The sequence below is a fragment of the Papaver somniferum genome, chromosome 10 (genome assembly GCF_003573695.1).
Source record: "Papaver somniferum cultivar HN1 chromosome 10, ASM357369v1, whole genome shotgun sequence".
Taxonomy (NCBI): Eukaryota; Viridiplantae; Streptophyta; class Magnoliopsida; order Ranunculales; family Papaveraceae; genus Papaver; species Papaver somniferum.
In genome coordinates this window covers 153746091-153754551 of record NC_039367.1, presented here as the reverse complement: position 1 = coordinate 153754551, position 8461 = coordinate 153746091, and positions in this window count along the sequence as shown.

The window sequence follows — 8461 nt, the reverse complement described above, 5'->3', positions numbered from 1 at the left end:
AAAAATGTATTTTTTTAATTAATTTCTTTTTAATTAAATTTTTTCGGTTTTATTATATTTAAAAATACTCGCAATTTAATTTTATTTCCAATTTTCATTTTCAAATATTATTTTCAAATTTAACTTATTTTCCAGTTTTATTATATTTAAAATAAGAATCATATTATTTTCGTTCTATAATTTTAAGCAAGAAAATCCAACTAAAACGAAATTCTCATTTGATGCATTAATTTTATTTCGTATAGAAATTTTAAATTACACAATATACATCAAATGCATAAATGACACATCACTTGGAAGTAATAATGTGATCGCATCATAGTTTACAGAAAAAAGAAAGAAAAAAAGTAGAAAGGAAGAAAACATGAACTTTATCCCGATCAGCTTCTCTACTCCTGCAAACCCAATATTCTCTATTCCTGCAAAACCAATATTCAAGGAGGATAAGTATTTTATAATTCGGAATCGTTCTAAATATGTACATAATAATTGTACTTATGGAAGATATAAAAACTACCTTGCAATGGAAATCTTTCCAACTTGATTAGCAGTATCCCAGGCCCTGTAAATCAATCAACTTTATTAAGAACCCACAATTGGGGGATACCACCACAAATTTGGAGATACTCAAAAAATAAAAATAAAAACATTATGAAGTAATCTGAAAAACGCCTTATCCAAAAAAATAGGTAATGAGTAAATCACCCTTGAGTATCCCCCGTTAAGATTAAACTTTAGATATTGATTTTATCTTTTTAGTTGATAAAATAGAGAGAATAAGAAGATAAAGAAGAAGAAGGAATTTGAGAGATTTGAGTGATATGAGAGATTCTAATGAGGATTTTGATGTAGGGGAATCCTCATGTCACCAACAAGGAAGTGCTTACCTTGATTTTTATGACTCTCAATTACAACAATATATAGAGAATGAAACTTTCATCCATGAAGAACCCCCGAGTCAAACCCTAAATCAAATTTCACAAGAGGGAACAAATGTAGAGGAGAGAAGAGAAGAAACTAATGATACCAGCTCTCCAAATAATCAGGTATTTATGTATTTGATGTGATTTATGTGATTTTTGTCTATTTTGAGTCGGCATTGAATTCATCACAAAAACAACACCGACAGTTGGTTTTGCTCCCACAAATCATCAACTTTCCGCATTGTCGGGGATGCAAATTTCAATGCCAACTGAAGGCCCAACTGTCGGCATTATTTGTATGTTCAAAAGCAATGCCGATTGTTCAGTCGGCACATCATTTTTTTGTTCGACAATGCCGAAAGTTCTGTTGGCATTGCATATACTTAGCTTTCCAATACCGATTCTAATCATATAATGGCCCTTTTTTTTTGTTAGATGGTATCATACCTTTGGCCTGCGGGACAATTGGGACCAGATACTTTCGATAAGTATGCGACTGATTTGGAATTCGCGAGTAAAGAAGAGGCAATAAATTGGGCTAAAGAAACGGCTCTTAAGAATAAATCTGTGTTAGTGGGAAATACTGAAGGTAAAGATATTCGGTTTGAGATGACTTGCGAGAGAGCTGAGTCGTATGCTAAAAACATCCACAAAAAAAAAGATTATGTATATGAAAAAAAGACTAATAAGAATTACAAGACTATTAAAAGGAAGGATGGATGCCCCTTCAAGCTTGTGTTCAATTGGAAGGGAAATGCATATAAAAGTAAAGTATGGAACTGTCGCCATAATCATCCGGATCCGGACTCTTTTGTTGGGCACTGCTTGGTGGCAAAGCTTAAACCTCATGAATTCGCGGAAGTAGAGAGATTGTATAAAAGAGGCACCACACCAAGTCAAATGCTACTCGGCATCAAGGCCAAGGATCCAGATAATGTGTCTTCATTAAGTACAATTTATAGTGCACAAGCCACTATAAGAAGGGAACGTTGGCAAGGTAGGAAGGTTATGCAAGAATTTCTAAAGTTAGCAACCGATCACAACTATACACACATGGAAAAAGATGGTCCAGACGGAGAGGTTCTTCAAATATTCCTTGCTCATCCGTTGATGACACAATTGACTCAATCATTCTTCCCGGTTCTTATGATGGATTGCACTTACAAGACTAACAAATACCATATTCCGTTGTTCAACATTGTAGGTCACACATCGGATAGGGTAATATTCACGTTAGCTTGGTGTTTTATGAGAAACAAGAAGGATTATAATTATATTTGGGCATTAAACCAATTGAAGTTACTCTTTCGAGGCAATGATCTTCAAGGGTCATCGTCATCTTGGTTGAAAACTTCTTCTTCTCAAATCCTCTTCGGTAGGTTCACGAATGGATATAGTACTACGATTTCTAGGGAGTCCATCATCACCTCGGTTGTCCGCCCCTGATCGTTTATTGCGACCATGACGATTTGGAATGGAAGGTGGAGAGCCAACAACACTTTTTCCTTAGAAAGATTCAACTTCCTTTGATCTCTTAGCTTTATTCTTTCTCCTAAACCATGCATCAATAAACATTACATTAAAAACTATGCATCAACAAACAAAGTAGTAATTCTAGTTCTTAATGTAAGAGTGTGCTCATGATATTTCAATGATATCCAAAGATGGTCAATTTCACTCTATTAACAACTTACAATTCAAACAATCTAGTTATACACCACATGAATCCAAAAATATAATCAAGAAAATATGAATACACTCTCCTTGAGCTGATATTTCAGTTTTGATGAAATAGAAATACTCTCTCCTTGAGATGCTATTTTCAGTTTTGATGATATTTCAGTTTTGTGAGAATGAACCGTTTTACACTGTGGTCGTTGATTCATGGAGTTTTCCTCGAAATCCCTATATAAGAATTTTACTTTCGCATAATTCACTTTGGTTGATCAGACTTCAAAAAAATTCGAACCAAACAGGAGGCCAAGACAACGAAACTTGAAACTCCCCAGAACACTTACAGTTTTAAGTTATCATGAGAGGATTATATAACAGTATATATGACTGTATGATCATGAATATACTAGACAAAATTCTTCCATGTTCAAGTGTTCTCTAAGTGCAGGCATATTTATCTAAGAACCGTACTGATCAGAATAACTGACAAGAATCAACTTGAGCAGCAACCTAGTACGTATCAAAATTTCAACCATAAGCAACAATAGAGAAACAAGTCAATGTTCCTTCTTTACTAGCTCGGTATACTCATCACCGACATTTAGAGTGCAAAGATGGTCAATTGCACTCTATTAACAACTGCTACAATCTCTTTCATCCACAATTTGATACGATGGGCTCAACTAAGAATATTGAATTCATAAGCAGGAAAGCTCAAGTGGATTCCCTAAACACTGCTAATGGCGATGAACAATAGGAAAGCTCAAGATCAATTCAAACCCCAAACCAAATCCAATTCAGAAATGGAATTTCGATCAACTAGATTTAAAAACCTATACAGACACTACTTTCGGTATTGCCTTCAAAACCCAACCAATGCCGAAATCCCCAGTCGGTATTGTGTTTATACACATACCAATACCCAAAGTTCAAGTCGGTACTGTGTTTATACACATACCAATACCGAAAGTGCCAGTCGGTATTGCATTCAAACCCAAAGAAATACCGACAGCTCAACTGTTAACTTAAATTTAGCCTAATTTTTGATGAAAACCTATCAAATTTAAGAAAATTAATACGAAAATGGATGGGAGTTCACTCACCTTCTAACCGGAGCCATTGTATTGAGTGGTTGATCGTCGGAATTGTTTTCCTCTTCTTCCGAAAGAAGCAGCTTTGCTTTATTTCGAGCAGAAATTCCCACACCAGGATCTATTGTTTTTCTTTGGACGTTTTTGTATCGCGGTCCCGCCATTAGATGAGAATTTAACAGATGAAGAAATTTTTAGAATCGACGATGAATCGAAAAAGTTATGGAAGAAGAGAAGAAGAAGAAGAAGTAGAAGAAAATGAGGAGCAGCAGTTGTAATCGTTAAAAATAATGAGGGGATACTTCTAAAGTTTTCTTTTTAGTTTATATTAAAGTGAAGGACACTGTTGACATTTCATCACTATAAAAAGTCTCCCCTTAACCAAAATCTGGTCCCATATAACTATGAGTATCTCTCAATTTGTGGTGGTATCCCCTAATTGTGGGTTCTTTATTAACGCTAGATCAAGTCAGAAAAAAGGGAACAGTATCAATCCAAAAAAACAAAGGAATTTCTTATAAAGATTAAAAACCCCTAAATATAAATTAGACCTCAATTAAACAACATCTTATATACGTAAAACTGTTGCAGAGAGTGTGGATTCTTACACTAATAGATTTTTGACAATAACATGATTGATATCATGATTGAATAACCCAAGCTCCAAAGCAATAACAAAATCGAACGAACTATTTTGACAATTTGATTACCATAGATTTTTGTTTTAGATCTGAAAGGTTCTCGTAAGAATGTGGGAGAGAGAACATAAACTGAAAGGTTAAAGAGAAACGTAATATGTACTTGAGTTGGACTTTGACTCCCGAAAATCTATAAATATACTAGGTATCACCGGCCTACGGCCGGGATCAACCTTTTTTTTTTTTTTTTTTTCGTTTTGTTGTTTGATCGGCTGGTCCGTATTCTACCAAAATCTTTTTTAGTCATTCCCAAAACTAAATAGATTATAACGGTCAAACATCGAGCTTATAAGTTAGTTCGGACTTGCGTCCCTAGTATTTATGGGTGTGTCAAATTAGCTGGTTTACAACCCCGGTCGTGGTCCCTAGAGGATACCATAGTATTTTGTTGATCGGGTCAAATTAGCCGGGGCCGTGGTCCCTTGAGAATATTATAGTATTTTGTTGGTCAGGTCAAATTAGCCGGGGCTTACAGCCCCGACCGTGGCCCTTAAACATTCCTTAATGTTTTGTTGGTCGGGGTTGTGATACTTAAAGCTCGCACATAAATCTTTACCATATTTTTTATTTTATTTGTTTTTTAAACATAGCTTTTAGATTAGTCGAGGCTAACTTAAATTTTCTTGAGAAAGTTATGGTACAAATCATTATGCTTATTGGATGATTGAACGTTCGATGAACCAGAGTATATCTGGTGTATACGAATAATCTTCATGGAGGGTCATCCACCAAACATAATCCAAACAGACCCTTAGCCATATGCGTAACCGTTAAAGAATGATGCTCTTCTGTTCTATAAATACATCTACTTAGTGTTAGCCCATATTAACGGAAACTTAGTCAAATTAGGAAACCCGACGCTGCAGTCAAATTAATAAATCCAAAGATCCGACGTCTTTAAATAATCTTTAGAATCATATTTTTATTAGGAAGCCAAGGGATCGGACGGACGTCTATATAGGACATATAACCGATCAATCTCCATCGTGGATGACGAAATCTATGGTCGGATTTGTAAGGCTACACACATCACTTCTTTTCATAATATAGATTCATTTTTTTAGAAGGAATAAAATACATTAATAGGCTTTTGCCGCACCTAGCACGTGTACTGCTGCAACAAACCATCTTTTTGCCTCACCCTTGAGCTTGATACGGCAAAAGCCAACTCTTTTGCCTCATCGCTGGGTTCCATGTGGCTAAAAATTGTGTTTTGCCACAACATGATCTAAGTGCGGCAAAACAAGCATTTTGCCACATACACTCAAATAGGTGGTGTGGCTATATATTGTCTTTTTTGTAGTGTCCTGTGACAGAATGGATGGATGAAGCTGGAGTTAATGATCAATTGCAGGGGAAGCTCTGGTGAAGTTGGTGGCAATGCTGCAATGCAGAAAGGGAGAAATCACTGAAACGATGGAGATTGTCCAGCGAGAAGATTTAGAGGACCAACAAGCTTGAAATTTCTGGATACTCTAAAGCCAAGTCAGATATTTCAAGTTGAATCTTTGCTTAATTCACCTGTTGGAGGACAAAACTCTAGTTACATGAGTACCTACGTTAGCCACTTAGCTAAAGTTGGCAACAAATTTCCATTGACAGTATCACAGTGGAGTTTTATGTCGTTTAAGTTCATCCTGAACACTATGTTGGAAATAAAGGTAAAACCGAAATTCTTAAACATCGCTTAGCTTTTTGAATTGTGATGGGATTATTAGTAATTGATTGAATGTTTTTTTTTTTGTCAGAGAGTGTTTGATTACCCGGATGAACTGGATGATTGGATTAAAAATAAGTTGCACGAAAAGTGGAAAACTACATAAATAATTGTCCAATAAAGATACCATGAGTATCCTTGGATTAAAACATTATGCATGTTATTGTGAATACTTGTGAATGAATTAGAAAGCTTGGGTACTGATCCAATACGAGTTTCCAGCTGAATAGGCAGGAGAAGGAAGCTATATAAGAAATTGGGTTCAGGTATGTCTAATTTTAATAACTTTTCTGCATCAATAATAAACTACTTGCTTGTGTGTTTCATTATTTTACATGTAACAACCTAAGAACTTAAATATTTGATGGTGTCTGCAGGCAGCAATGGAAGATACTTGTTCGCATATTAACTCCAAAACGCTCTATTTTTGTATTGAGGAGTGTACCTGCTTCCAAGGAGTAAGGGAGGCGATATGTAATCACTTCTGTTGCTCTGAATGGATACCAATCTTGTGCTGCTACTGAGGAAGGTATGAAGATTTTGGGTCTTGAAGTCTGAAGTTTGAAAATGAGGAAGGAAAAAACAAACAAGGTAATTGTTATACTAATGATTGAATATATGATTATATGAGCTTCATTTTTGCAAGATTTTATTACTGATCTGTTTTAAACTTGGGATTAGTCTTAGAGTGTTCTGATTTATTTGTCACCTTCTGGTGCCTGCATTACTTAGCTATGTTACTAGTAGCTATTGGTTTGGCTCTTTGGTCCATTTTCTCTAAGTCTATTAGAGTATAACATGGTTCCAAATCAGTTCTCTAGTGTAACATGATTCTGGCGCCATGCTTTACTATTCATTATGCAACTCTTTACTATTCATATTTGGTTGTTATCTTGGTATACTCAATTAAGTTTTCACTTGTGTTACAGAGATTCTGTCATTGAGTCTGAAGCTAGCAGGCACAATTTCACCCACAGTAGGATTCCAAGGGTCGAGAGATGATTTTTGAAGCTGAGAAAGAATAGTTAGAAGGGTTTTACTACAACAGAAGTGTTATTCGATTATGTTTTTTGGCGTCGAAGTTCTGTAAAACTGATCTTGTGTAGTGTAACAAACAATAGTGATTATAATTGGAAATCTAATCTTCTTTTCAAATAAATGGTTATTAAAGAATTATAGATCTAATTTTTTATTTAAATTCTCAAAAAAAATTTCGAATCGAATATGTACCACAACTAAGAATTAGAGTTTTTTAGAAGTGACATACAACTCTTCCCTTAGTTGGCAAAGAAGTGACATACAACTCAAACCATATTTGTCAGAAATGACTTACAACTAAAGCATTATTTGTCAATGAGATGACATACAACTCTAGCCATTGTTGTCAAAGAATTGACATACAACTCTGACCGTAGTTGTCAAAGAAATTTCTACAACCCCAACAAGTGTAGTGTAGGAGTTATTTTCAAAACACAGGTATGAGTTGTGTTAGGCATTAAGAGGAAATTTCGAAAGACATTCAGAACTGAAAAAAGCGTGGTATACAATGGAACGACAACCTTGTTTACGACTAGTATTGAAGATTTGCAAAGAATTGAAGACTTTCTACCACCCCCCCTGTGCAACCCATGGATATCTGTCGTCGTATATCGTATGACAACTCTTTTCTGGAGTAGTTGATCGATGTTTTTCCCGTATATATATATAACATCTTATACCCAATGGTCTCGCAAAGGCAACCATCAGATGATACCGATGGTGTTTAAGGAATAGATTATGTGTACCAACCTACCTTTTATTTCTTTGGGGATATGCAATATTACATGCATCTTTACTTAATTCGTCCCAATATTAGTCAAACTTTTATGCGTACCAGTTGGTAGCTGAATTTAAGCATGACATTCGTCTCTTACGCCTTTTTGGTTGCACTATATATGTGTCATTATGACTCCACATAATACTATGAAGGGTCTTCAATACTGTTAAGTAGTTATGTTGGAAATGAGTTCCCAAAAATTATCCGTATTTCGAAACTTTTGGCATGAGATCTCTTACCGCTTGATTTGCGGTTTATCACTTTAATGAGATAGTCTTCCCGTCGTTGGAAGAAGGTAAGACAACATTTTTTTAAGGGAACAACAGGAATTGTCGCGGCGTGTTCCCACTGTGTCTCATATTGATTCTAGTACTCCAAAAATGTAAGTGTGAAGTGACAAAGAATAATCAATTTTTCAGAATGTATACTGATGTCGCTAAAGTGATGAGATCATACATACCATCTGCAAACCTATCTTCAAGGTTACAAATCCTCAGTAAGTGATATACACCATATACAAAGGTGTTGCAACTACACTTTGT